The sequence below is a fragment of the Microcebus murinus genome, unplaced genomic scaffold (genome assembly GCF_040939455.1).
Source record: "Microcebus murinus isolate Inina unplaced genomic scaffold, M.murinus_Inina_mat1.0 scaf017_hap2_Mmur4.0, whole genome shotgun sequence".
Lineage (NCBI taxonomy): Eukaryota > Metazoa > Chordata > Mammalia > Primates > Cheirogaleidae > Microcebus > Microcebus murinus.
Window position 1 is genome coordinate 313,594 of NW_027438963.1, and position 12,057 is coordinate 325,650.

The 12,057-nt window shown below is 62.7% G+C and overlaps 3 pseudogenes; all 3 read left to right on the top strand.

Moving 5' to 3' along the window:
* The first annotated feature begins 3,812 nt into the window (after window positions 1–3,812).
* On the top strand, window positions 3,813–3,931 carry LOC142867485 (uncharacterized; annotated as a pseudogene).
* Window positions 3,932–7,801: 3,870 nt separating this feature from the next.
* Window positions 7,802–7,920, top strand: LOC142867486 (uncharacterized; annotated as a pseudogene).
* Window positions 7,921–11,786: 3,866 nt separating this feature from the next.
* LOC142867487 (uncharacterized) lies at window positions 11,787–11,905 on the top strand (annotated as a pseudogene).
* Window positions 11,906–12,057: the final 152 nt, after the last annotated feature.

Consider the following 12,057-nt stretch of genomic DNA (forward strand, 5'->3'; position numbering starts at 1 on the left):
TGCGGGGGCGGCCCGGGGTGGGGGGGACCCCCACCCTCGGCGCCCGCCGCGGTGCCTGGCGCCCCAGCCCGCACCGTGGGGCCTCCTCTTGTCCCGAGCCGTGACACCGCCGCCACGCGGCAGCATGCCTGGCTTCTGGACAGTCAGGTCTCAGACCAAAGGTCTGCTCTGTGGGAGCCGACACGCTGGAGGAAACCTTGAGAGTCTGAGAGGGGAGGGAGTTCCAGAAGAAGGCCAGGATGTCATTTTGAGGGAGTATGTGACCAGAACTCCTCCCGTTGCTTTTGGGGTTCTATGGGCTACACGTAGGAATCTTTGGTGGTGGCACCTGATGTTCGGGGATCCGGAGTCACACCCAGACCTGCTCCACAGGCCTCCTTTTACTTTTCTCTTCGGATTCATTTTTTTTTTTTTTTTGAGACAGAGTCTCCGTTTGTTGCCCAGGCTAGAGTGAGTGCCGTGGCGTCAGCCTAGCTCACAGCAACTTCAAACTCCTGGGCTCGAGTGATCCTTCTGCCTCAGCCTCCCGGGTAGCTGGGACTGCAGGCATGCGCCACCATGCCCCGCTAATTTTTTATATATATATCAGTTGGCCAATTAATTTCTTTCTATTTATAGTAGAGACGGGGTCTCGCTCTTGCTCAGGCTGGTTTTGAACTCCTGACCTTGAGCAATCCGCCCGCCTCGGCCTCCCAAGAGCTAGGATTACAGGCGTGAGCCACAGCGCCCGGCCGGATTCATTATTTTTAAAAAGTGTCTCTTATCTCTATTATTGCATTTTCTTTTCTCTCTCTTTTCAAGCAGATGATGGGAGTCCAAGTGTTAAGGTGACATGTGTTGCCCGTGCCCCCCTCCCCCCCCCCGTGTTCTTATTCATTTACCTCTCATGTTGTTCCAGCATATTGTGGGGGCACCAATGTTAAGGTCGGGTGCGTTGCCCTCTCCCAGCCTCCCCCCTCGGGTCAGAGCTTCAAGTGCGCCCATCCCCCAGTCGGTGCGTACCCACCCCATTCCTAATGGATGTGTATGCCCATCCCCTCCCCCCACCCGCCCGACACCCACCCGAAGAAGGTGATTCCTCTGTGTCCACTTAGGTGTCCATCGGTTCGTACCCATTTGCTGGTGAGCGCGAGCACGTGGTGCTCGTGTGTCCATTCTTGGGATACTTGGCTTACTGGAACGGGTTCCAGCTCTGGCCAGGAGAACCACGAGAGGTGCCCCCTCACCGCTGCTCCTCATAGCCGAATAGCACTCCGTGGTGTCCACGGGCCACATTTTACTTACCCACTCGTGGGTCGATGGGCACTCGGGTGGCTTCCAGGTCTTTGCGATTGTGACTTGTGCCCTGACACTAACCCTAACCCTTACCCAGCCCGTCTCCTCCACGGCCCCTGCCTGACTGACTCCTTCCCGCCCGGCCTGTCACCTGTCACCGTCCTCTGCCCCTGCCTGACACGCTCCTCCCCGCCCGGGCCGTCACCGTCCTCGGCCCCTGCCTGACGGGGCTCCTCCGTCGCCTGGGCCTTCCAAGGACTTGGTGTGGACGCTGGTTCCAGGACGCCCTCCCAGGAACCCGGTAGCAGGGCGGCCGCAGCGTCTCGCGCAACCCAACCGTCCGCCGGCTGGCCGCCGTCGCTAAGTGGCCTGCGGGGGACGTGCTCCCGCTGTGCCGTGGGGGCCCAGCCTGGTGTCTTCTCTGAGGCCCCGCGGCTGCCGCTCCCCGCAAGGGGATAGCCGCGGAGGTGGGGACCGCCTCCTCATGGGGACGTACACCCAGCTCTCCACGTCGGATTCCGGGGCTCTCTGTCCTGCCAGAAGGCCCAGCTGGCCTGCGGGTCCTTAGAGTGGCAAAAACATCCGAAAACTGAGATTGAGGGTCCGGTGGGTGTCTGCACTTTTGTGCTGGGCTCCCCAGGGAGGCCCGGGGGCTGGCTGGACAACGCGGTCTGCTGGGCTGGGGGGGGGGTTTGGAGGAGCAACTGATGCCCTTTGCACTTTGGGTAGCAAGTGTCTGAGGTGTCTCTGGGCCCTGTGCCATGTGGGGGCGGGGGCGGGGGCGGGGTGGGAGGAGGAGGAGGAGGAGGAGGAGGAGGAGGAGGAGGAGGAGGAGGAGGAGGAGGAGGAGGTGGGAAGGGCCGTGGCCTGCAGTCGTGTTCCCCGGGGTGGCACAGCATGTGGCTTCTTCCACAGGCTGCTTGGCCTGGGCTCCCTGCACCTGGGCCTTTGGAGGACTGGCCCTGTGCTTGCCAACACTTCCTGCAGGGACCCAGAGCTGGGAGGTTGCATCTCTCAGCCCTGGGTCGGGCAGAGCCCCAGCGGGCCAGGCCCACAACCTCTCTCAGCAGGGGTCCCCCAGAAGGCTCCTTTGGGACCAGGATTCTCTTGCGGGTGACTCTTTAAGGTCTGGCCCCTGGATGGAGGGGCACCAGGAGTAGAGGAGCAGGAAGGGGAAGGGGGTGGCCATGCGAGGGGACACTTTCAGGCCAAGTCCCAGCTTCAGTCTGATCCTCCTGGGAACGCCGGGGTGGACATCACACCTCCTGGTTGCCCCGCTCTGAGACCAGGAGCCGGGCTTCGCATTCCCACAGCAGCCAGTCGTGGGCTGAGGACACCTGGGGCGTTGGGAACTCCCTGGCTTCTCCTTGGTTTAACATCTGGAGCTGCTTGTGAATTGTGCCGCCACACACACCCGAGTGCAGGTGTCTTCTGCACAGACTGCGGGCCTCGCTCTTCTGAATGCCGCTAGCTCGCGACCCACCCACGGGTGAACCTGGTCAGGGTACTTTCTCTCAGGGGCAGACTCTGATCCGGGCGGGCTACCGGTGTCTCTGTTTGCTCCTTTCTTTCTTCCACTTCGGGAAAGGCTTCCTTACTGGGTGTGGAAATCTCCTATGCCTTTCCTCGCCTATTCTGTCAGCTCTAAAATTCTCTTTCGGTTGCCACCCTCACAGATGGATTAGGAAACTCTTTGCGGTGCACTCATTAGTGAAATGACCTCAATGACGCTGGAATCCAATATCTAATCGCCGATTTTTGGCGAGTCCACACGCCAGGGTGGTTGGGGTCCAATGCAGCCCCGGCCAGGCCCAGGCCCCTTGGACTGGGCCACAGGAGGACACAGAGGAGGGTCCCGGCCCCCACGGTAGGTAGAGGTGCGGGCAGTTCTCCAAGGGCTTGGGTGTTTTCCAGAGGGAGGAGATGGAGGGGACTGATTTCTTCAGCGCCCCACAAACCACGCCACCCCACCCCACCCATGGGACACATCCCGAGAGAGAGAGACGCCCCATACACTGGCTCCCCTCCCCCGTGCGCTGTGCCCCAGCCCTGGCCCGGGGGAATAGGCGGCCGCCAGGCCACAGGGTGGGGGGCGCAGCTGAAAGGGGTTGTGGGGGAGGGCCGCCCCTGGCTGGGGTCAAAGGGCGAGCGCCCCGCCCCTCCCGCCCGTGCGCAGTCAGCGGCCCCGGCGCGCTGGGGGTGGGGGGCGGGGAGGTGAAGGAGGCCAGGCAAGGAGAGGAGGGGGGCTTGAAGGTCTCCACCTTGGCGGGTCCAGCCGTGGAGGCGCATCTTGTGTGAGTGTGAGTGTGAGTGAGTGAGTGAGTGTGAGTGTGAGTGTGTGTGTATACAGAGACAGCCCCCAACCCCGGCCCGCCGCTCCCTGCCCGCCCCGCCTGTCACCCTCGTCCCTCGGAGCCCGCGGGACCCGGCCGGCGAACTCAACAGGCCCGACCCGGCGCGGGGCCTGGGGCGGGAGGAGGCGGCGGGGAAGCGCGGAGAGGCTCGGCTTCTTGAGCGGGGCAGGGGCGCCCTCCGCCGTCCACGGCCACACCACCCCGAACGCGCCCGATCCCGTCTGGTCTCGGAAGCTAAGCAGGCTCGGGCCTGGTTAGAACTTGGATGGGAGACCGCCCGGGAATACCGGGTGCCGTAGGCTTCTTCTCTTTTTTTTTGCCTCTGGTTCTGTCGCGTTTCTGGGAGTGCGGGGGCGGCCCGGGGTGGGGGGGACCCCCACCCTCGGCGCCCGCCGCGGTGCCTGGCGCCCCAGCCCGCACCGTGGGGCCTCCTCTTGTCCCGAGCCGTGACACCGCCGCCACGCGGCAGCATGCCTGGCTTCTGGACAGTCAGGTCTCAGACCAAAGGTCTGCTCTGTGGGAGCCGACACGCTGGAGGAAACCTTGAGAGTCTGAGAGGGGAGGGAGTTCCAGAAGAAGGCCAGGATGTCATTTTGAGGGAGTATGTGACCAGAACTCCTCCCGTTGCTTTTGGGGTTCTATGGGCTACACGTAGGAATCTTTGGTGGTGGCACCTGATGTTCGGGGATCCGGAGTCACACCCAGACCTGCTCCACAGGCCTCCTTTTACTTTTCTCTTCGGATTCATTTTTTTTTTTTTTTTGAGACAGAGTCTCCGTTTGTTGCCCAGGCTAGAGTGAGTGCCGTGGCGTCAGCCTAGCTCACAGCAACTTCAAACTCCTGGGCTCGAGTGATCCTTCTGCCTCAGCCTCCCGGGTAGCTGGGACTGCAGGCATGCGCCACCATGCCCCGCTAATTTTTTATATATATATCAGTTGGCCAATTAATTTCTTTCTATTTATAGTAGAGACGGGGTCTCGCTCTTGCTCAGGCTGGTTTTGAACTCCTGACCTTGAGCAATCCGCCCGCCTCGGCCTCCCAAGAGCTAGGATTACAGGCGTGAGCCACAGCGCCCGGCCGGATTCATTATTTTTAAAAAGTGTCTCTTATCTCTATTATTGCATTTTCTTTTCTCTCTCTTTTCAAGCAGATGATGGGAGTCCAAGTGTTAAGGTGACATGTGTTGCCCGTGCCCCCCTCCCCCCCCCCGTGTTCTTATTCATTTACCTCTCATGTTGTTCCAGCATATTGTGGGGGCACCAATGTTAAGGTCGGGTGCGTTGCCCTCTCCCAGCCTCCCCCCTCGGGTCAGAGCTTCAAGTGCGCCCATCCCCCAGTCGGTGCGTACCCACCCCATTCCTAATGGATGTGTATGCCCATCCCCTCCCCCCACCCGCCCGACACCCACCCGAAGAAGGTGATTCCTCTGTGTCCACTTAGGTGTCCATCGGTTCGTACCCATTTGCTGGTGAGCGCGAGCACGTGGTGCTCGTGTGTCCATTCTTGGGATACTTGGCTTACTGGAACGGGTTCCAGCTCTGGCCAGGAGAACCACGAGAGGTGCCCCCTCACCGCTGCTCCTCATAGCCGAATAGCACTCCGTGGTGTCCACGGGCCACATTTTACTTACCCACTCGTGGGTCGATGGGCACTCGGGTGGCTTCCAGGTCTTTGCGATTGTGACTTGTGCCCTGACACTAACCCTAACCCTTACCCAGCCCGTCTCCTCCACGGCCCCTGCCTGACTGACTCCTTCCCGCCCGGCCTGTCACCTGTCACCGTCCTCTGCCCCTGCCTGACACGCTCCTCCCCGCCCGGGCCGTCACCGTCCTCGGCCCCTGCCTGACGGGGCTCCTCCGTCGCCTGGGCCTTCCAAGGGCTTGGTGTGGACGCTGCTTCCAGGACGCCCTCCCAGGAACCCGGTAGCAGGGCGGCCGCAGCGTCTCGCGCAACCCAACCGTCCGCCGGCTGGCCGCCGTCGCTAAGTGGCCTGCGGGGGACGTGCTCCCGCTGTGCCGTGGGGGCCCAGCCTGGTGTCTTCTCTGAGGCCCCGCGGCTGCCGCTCCCCGCAAGGGGATAGCCGCGGAGGTGGGGACCGCCTCCTCATGGGGACGTACACCCAGCTCTCCACGTCGGATTCCGGGGCTCTCTGTCCTGCCAGAAGGCCCAGCTGGCCTGCGGGTCCTTAGAGTGGCAAAAACATCCGAAAACTGAGATTGAGGGTCCGGTGGGTGTCTGCACTTTTGTGCTGGGCTCCCCAGGGAGGCCCGGGGGCTGGCTGGACAACGCGGTCTGCTGGGCTGGGGGGGGGGTTTGGAGGAGCAACTGATGCCCTTTGCACTTTGGGTAGCAAGTGTCTGAGGTGTCTCTGGGCCCTGTGCCATGTGGGGGCGGGGGCGGGGGCGGGGTGGGAGGAGGAGGAGGAGGAGGAGGAGGAGGAGGAGGAGGAGGAGGAGGAGGAGGAGGAGGAGGTGGGAAGGGCCGTGGCCTGCAGTCGTGTTCCCCGGGGTGGCACAGCATGTGGCTTCTTCCACAGGCTGCTTGGCCTGGGCCCCCCAGCACCTGGGCCTTTGGAGGACTGGCCCTGTGCTTGCCAACACTTCCTGCAGGGACCCAGAGCTGGGAGGTTGCATCTCTCAGCCCTGGGTCGGGCAGAGCCCCAGCGGGCCAGGCCCACAACCTCTCTCAGCAGGGGTCCCCCAGAAGGCTCCTTTGGGACCAGGATTCTCTTGCGGGTGACTCTTTAAGGTCTGGCCCCTGGATGGAGGGGCACCAGGAGTAGAGGAGCAGGAAGGGGAAGGGGGTGGCCATGCGAGGGGACACTTTCAGGCCAAGTCCCAGCTTCAGTCTGATCCTCCTGGGAACCCCAGGGTGGACATCACACCTCCTGGTTGCCCCGCTCTGAGACAAGGAGCCGGGCTTCGCATTCCCACAGCAGCCAGTCGTGGGCTGAGGACACCTGGGGCGTTGGGAACTCCCTGGCTTCTCCTTGGTTTAACATCTGGAGCTGCTTGTGAATTGTGCCGCCACACACACCCGAGTGCAGGTGTCTTCTGCACAGACTGCGGGCCTCGCTCTTCTGAATGCCGCTAGCTCGCCACCCACCCACGGGTGAACCTGGTCAGGGTACTTTCTCTCAGGGGCAGACTCTGATCCGGGCGGGCTACCGGTGTCTCTGTTTGCTCCTTTCTTTCTTCCACTTTGGGAAAGGCTTCCTTACTGGGTGTGGAAATCTCCTATGCCTTTCCTCGCCTATTCTGTCAGCTCTAAAATTCTCTTTCGGTTGCCACCCTCACAGATGGATTAGGAAACTCTTTGCGGTGCACTCATTAGTGAAATGACCTCAATGACGCTGGAATCCAATATCTAATCGCCGATTTTTAGCGAGTCCACACGCCAGGGTGGTTGGGGTCCAGTGCAGCCCCGGCCAGGCCCAGGCCCCTTGGACTGGGCCACAGGAGGACACAGAGGAGGGTCCCGGCCCCCACGGTAGGTAGAGGTGCGGGCAGTTCTCCAAGGGCTTGGGTGTTTTCCAGAGGGAGGAGATGGAGGGGACTGATTTCTTCAGCGCCCCACAAACCACGCCACGCCACCCCACCCATGGGACACATCCCGAGAGAGAGAGAGAGAGAGAGAGAGAGAGAGAGAGAGAGAGAGAGAGAGAGAGAGAGAGAGACGCCCCATACACTGGCTCCCCTCCCCCGTGCGCTGTGCCCCAGCCCTGGCCCGGGGGAATAGGCGGCCGCAGGGCCACAGGGTGGGGGGCGCAGCTGAAAGGGGTTGTGGGGGAGGGCCGCCCCTGGCTGGGGTCAAAGGGCGAGCGCCCCGCCCCTCCCGCCCGTGCGCTGGGGGTGGGGGGCGGGGAGGTGAAGGAGGCCAGGCAAGGAGAGGAGGGGGGCTTGAAGGTCTCCACCTTGGCGGGTCCAGCCGTGGAGGCGCATCTTGTGTGAGTGTGAGTGAGTGAGTGAGTGTGAGTGTGAGTGTGTGTGTATACAGAGACAGCCCCCAACCCCGGCCCGCCCCGCCTGTCACCCCCGTCCCTCGGAGCCCGCGGGACCCGGCCGGCGAACTCAACAGGCCCGACCCGGCGCGGGGCCTGGGGCGGGGGGAGGAGGCGGCGGGGAAGCGCAGAGAGGCTCGGCTTCTTGAGCGGGGCAGGGGCGCCCTCCGCCGTCCACGGCCACACCACCCCGAACGCGCCCGATCCCGTCTGGTCTCGGAAGCTAAGCAGGCTCGGGCCTGGTTAGAACTTGGATGGGAGACCGCCCGGGAATACCGGGTGCCGTAGGCTTCTTCTTTTTTTTTTTGCCTCTGGTTCTGTCGCGTTTCTGGGAGTGCGGGGGCGGCCCGGGGTGGGGGTGACCCCCACCCTCAGCGCCCGCCGCGGTGCCTGGCGCCCCAGCCCGCACCGTGGGGCCTCCTCTTGTCCCGAGCCGCGACACCGCCGCCACGCGGCAGCATGCGTGGCTTCTGGACAGTCAGGTCTCAGACCAAAGGTCTGCTCTGTGGGAGCCGACACGCTGGAGGAAACCTTGAGAGTCTGAGAGGGGAGGGAGTTCCAGAAGAAGGCCAGGATGTCATTTTGAGGGAGTATGTGACCAGAACTCCTCCCGTTGCTTTTGGGGTTCTATGGGCTACACGTAGGAATCTTTGGTGGTGGCACCTGATGTTGGGGGATCCGGAGTCACACCCAGACCTGCTCCACAGGCCTCCTTTTACTTTTCTCTTCGGATTCATTTTTTTTTTTTTTTTTTTGAGACAGAGTCTCGGTTTGTTGCCCAGGCTAGAGTGAGTGCCGTGGCGTCAGCCTAGCTCACAGCAACTTCAAACTCCTGGGCTCCAGTGATCCTTCTGCCTCAGCCTCCCGGGTAGCTGGGACTGCAGGCATGCGCCACCATGCCCCGCTAATTTTTTATATATATATATCAGTTGGCCAATTAATTCCTTTCTATTTATAGTAGAGACGGGGTCTCGCTCTTGCTCAGGCTGGTTTTGAACTCCTGACCTTGAGCAATCCGCCCGCCTCGGCCTCCCAAGAGCTAGGATTACAGGCGTGAGCCACAGCGCCCGGCCGGATTCATTATTTTTAAAAAGTGTCTCTTATCTCTATTATTGCATTTTCTTTTCTCTCTCTTTTCAAGCAGATGATGGGAGTCCAAGTATTAAGGTGACATGTGTTGCCCGTGCCCCCCTCCCCCCCCCCGTGTTCTTATTCATTTACCTCTCATGTTGTTCCAGCATATTGTGGGGGCACCAATGTTAAGGTCGGGTGCGTTGCCCTCTCCCAGCCTCCCCCCTCGGGTCAGAGCTTCAAGTGCGCCCATCCCCCAGTCGGTGCGTACCCACCCCATTCCTAATGGATGTGTATGCCCATCCCCTCCCCCCACCCGCCCGACACCCACCCGAAGAAGGTGATTCCTCTGTGTCCACTTAGGTGTCCATCGGTTCGTACCCATTTGCTGGTGAGCGCGAGCACGTGGTGCTCGTGTGTCCATTCTTGGGATACTTGGCTTACTGGAACGGGTTCCAGCTCTGGCCAGGAGAACCACGAGAGGTGCCCTCTCACCGCTGCTCCTCATAGCCGAATAGCACTCCGTGGTGTCCACGCGCCACATTTTATTTACCCACTCGTGGGTCGATGGGCACTCGGGTGGCTTCCAGGTCTTTGCGATTGTGACTTGTGCCCTGACACGAACCCTAACCCTTACCCAGCCCGTCTCCTCCACGGCCCCTGCCTGACTGACTCCTTCCCGCCCGGCCTATCACCTGTCACCGTCCTCTGCCCCTGCCTGACACGCTCCTCCCCGCCCGGGCCGTCACCGTCCTCGGCCCCTGCCTGACGGGGCTCCTCCGTCGCCTGGGCCTTCCAAGGGCTTGGTGTGGACGCTGGTTCCAGGACGCCCTCCCAGGAACCCGGTAGCAGGGCGGCCGCAGCGTCTCGCGCAACCCAACCGTCCGCCGGCTGGCCGCCGTGGCTAAGTGGCCTGCGGGGGACGTGCTCCCGCTGTGCCGTGGGGGCCCAGCCTGGTGTCTTCTCTGAGGCCCCGCGGCTGCCGCTCCCCGCAAGGGGATAGCCGCGGAGGTGGGGACCGCCTCCTCATGGGGACGTACACCCAGCTCTCCACGTCGGATTCCGGGGCTCTCTGTCCTGCCAGAAGGCCCAGCTGGCCTGCGGGTCCTTAGAGTGGCAAAAACATCCGAAAACTGAGATGGAGGGTCCGGTGGGTGTCTGCACTTTTGTGCTGGGCACCCCAGGGAGGCCCGGGGGCTGGCTGGACAACGCGGTCTGCTGGGCTGGGGGGGGGGTTTGGAGGAGCAACTGATGCCCTTTGCACTTTGGGTAGCAAGTGTCTGAGGTGTCTCTGGGCCCTGTGCCATGTGGGGGCGGGGGCGGGGGCGGGGTGGGAGGAGGAGGAGGAGGAGGAGGAGGAGGAGGAGGAGGAGGAGGAGGAGGTGGGAAGGGCCGTGGCCTGCAGTCGTGTTCCCCGGGGTGGCACAGCATGTGGCTTCTTCCACAGGCTGCTTGGCCTGGGCTCCCTGCACCTGGGCCTTTGGAGGACTGGCCCTGTGCTTGCCAACACTTCCTGCAGGGACCCAGAGCTGGGAGGTTGCATCTCTCAGCCCTGGGTCGGGCAGAGCCCCAGCGGGCCATGCCCACAACCTCTCTCAGCAGGGGTCCCCCAGAAGGCTCCTTTGGGACCAGGATTCTCTTGCGGGTGACTCTTTAAGGTCTGGCCCCTGGATGGAGGGGCACCAGGAGTAGAGGAGCAGGAAGGGGAAGGGGGTGGCCATGCGAGGGGACACTTTCAGGCCAAGTCCCAGCTTCAGTCTGATCCTCCTGGGAACCCCGGGGTGGACATCACACCTCCTGGTTGCCCCGCTCTGAGACAAGGAGCCGGGCTTCGCATTCCCACAGCAGCCAGTCGTGGGCTGAGGACACCTGGGGCGTTGGGAACTCCCTGGCTTCTCCTTGGTTTAACATCTGGAGCTGCTTGTGAATTGTGCCGCCACACACACCCGAGTGCAGGTGTCTTCCGCACAGACTGCGGGCCTCGCTCTTCTGAATGCCGCTAGCTCGCGACCCACCCACGGGTGAACCTGGTCAGGGTACTTTCTCTCAGGGGCAGACTCTGATCCGGGCGGGCTACCGGTGTCTCTGTTTGCTCCTTTCTTTCTTCCACTTTGGGAAAGGCTTCCTTACTGGGTGTGGAAATCTCCTATGCCTTTCCTCGCCTATTCTGTCAGCTCTAAAATTCTCTTTCGGTTGCCACCCTCACAGATGGATTAGGAAACTCTTTGCGGTGCACTCATTAGTGAAATGACCTCAATGACGCTGGAATCCAATATCTAATCGCCGATTTTTAGCGAGTCCACACGCCAGGGTGGTTGGGGTCCAGTGCAGCCCCGGCCAGGCCCAGGCCCCTTGGACTGGGCCACAGGAGGACACAGAGGAGGGTCCCGGCCCCCACGGTAGGTAGAGGTGCGGGCAGTTCTCCAAGGGCTTGGGTGTTTTCCAGAGGGAGGAGATGGAGGGGACTGATTTCTTCAGCGCCCCACAAACCACGCCACCCCACCCCACCCATGGGACACATCCCGAGAGAGAGAGAGAGAGAGAGAGAGAGAGAGAGAGAGAGAGAGAGAGAGAGAGAGAGAGAGAGAGACGCCCCATACACTGGCTCCCCTCCCCCGTGCGCTGTGCCCCAGCCCTGGCCCGGGGGAATAGGCGGCCGCAGGGCCACAGGGTGGGGGGCGCAGCTGAAAGGGGTTGTGGGGGAGGGCCGCCCCGGGCTGGGGTCAAAGGGCGAGCGCCCCGCCCCTCCCGCCCGTGCGCTGGGGGTGGGGGGCGGGGAGGTGAAGGAGGCCAGGCAAGGAGAGGAGGGGGGCTTGAAGGTCTCCACCTTGGCGGGTCCAGCCGTGGAGGCGCATCTTGTGTGAGTGTGAGTGAGTGAGTGAGTGTGAGTGTGAGTGTGTGTGTATACAGAGACAGCCCCCAACCCCGGCCCGCCCCGCCTGTCACCCCCGTCCCTCGGAGCCCGCGGGACCCGGCCGGCGAACTCAACAGGCCCGACCCGGCGCGGGGCCTGGGGCGGGGGGAGGAGGCGGCGGGGAAGCGCAGAGAGGCTCGGCTTCTTGAGCGGGGCAGGGGCGCCCTCCGCCGTCCACGGCCACACCACCCCGAACGCGCCCGATCCCGTCTGGTCTCGGAAGCTAAGCAGGCTCGGGCCTGGTTAGAACTTGGATGGGAGACCGCCCGGGAATACCGGGTGCCGTAGGCTTCTTCTTTTTTTTTTTGCCTCTGGTTCTGTCGCGTTTCTGGGAGTGCGGGGGCGGCCCGGGGTGGGGGTGACCCCCACCCTCAGCGCCCGCCGCGGTGCCTGGCGCCCCAGCCCGCACCGTGGGGCCTCCTCTTGTCCCGAGCCGCGACACC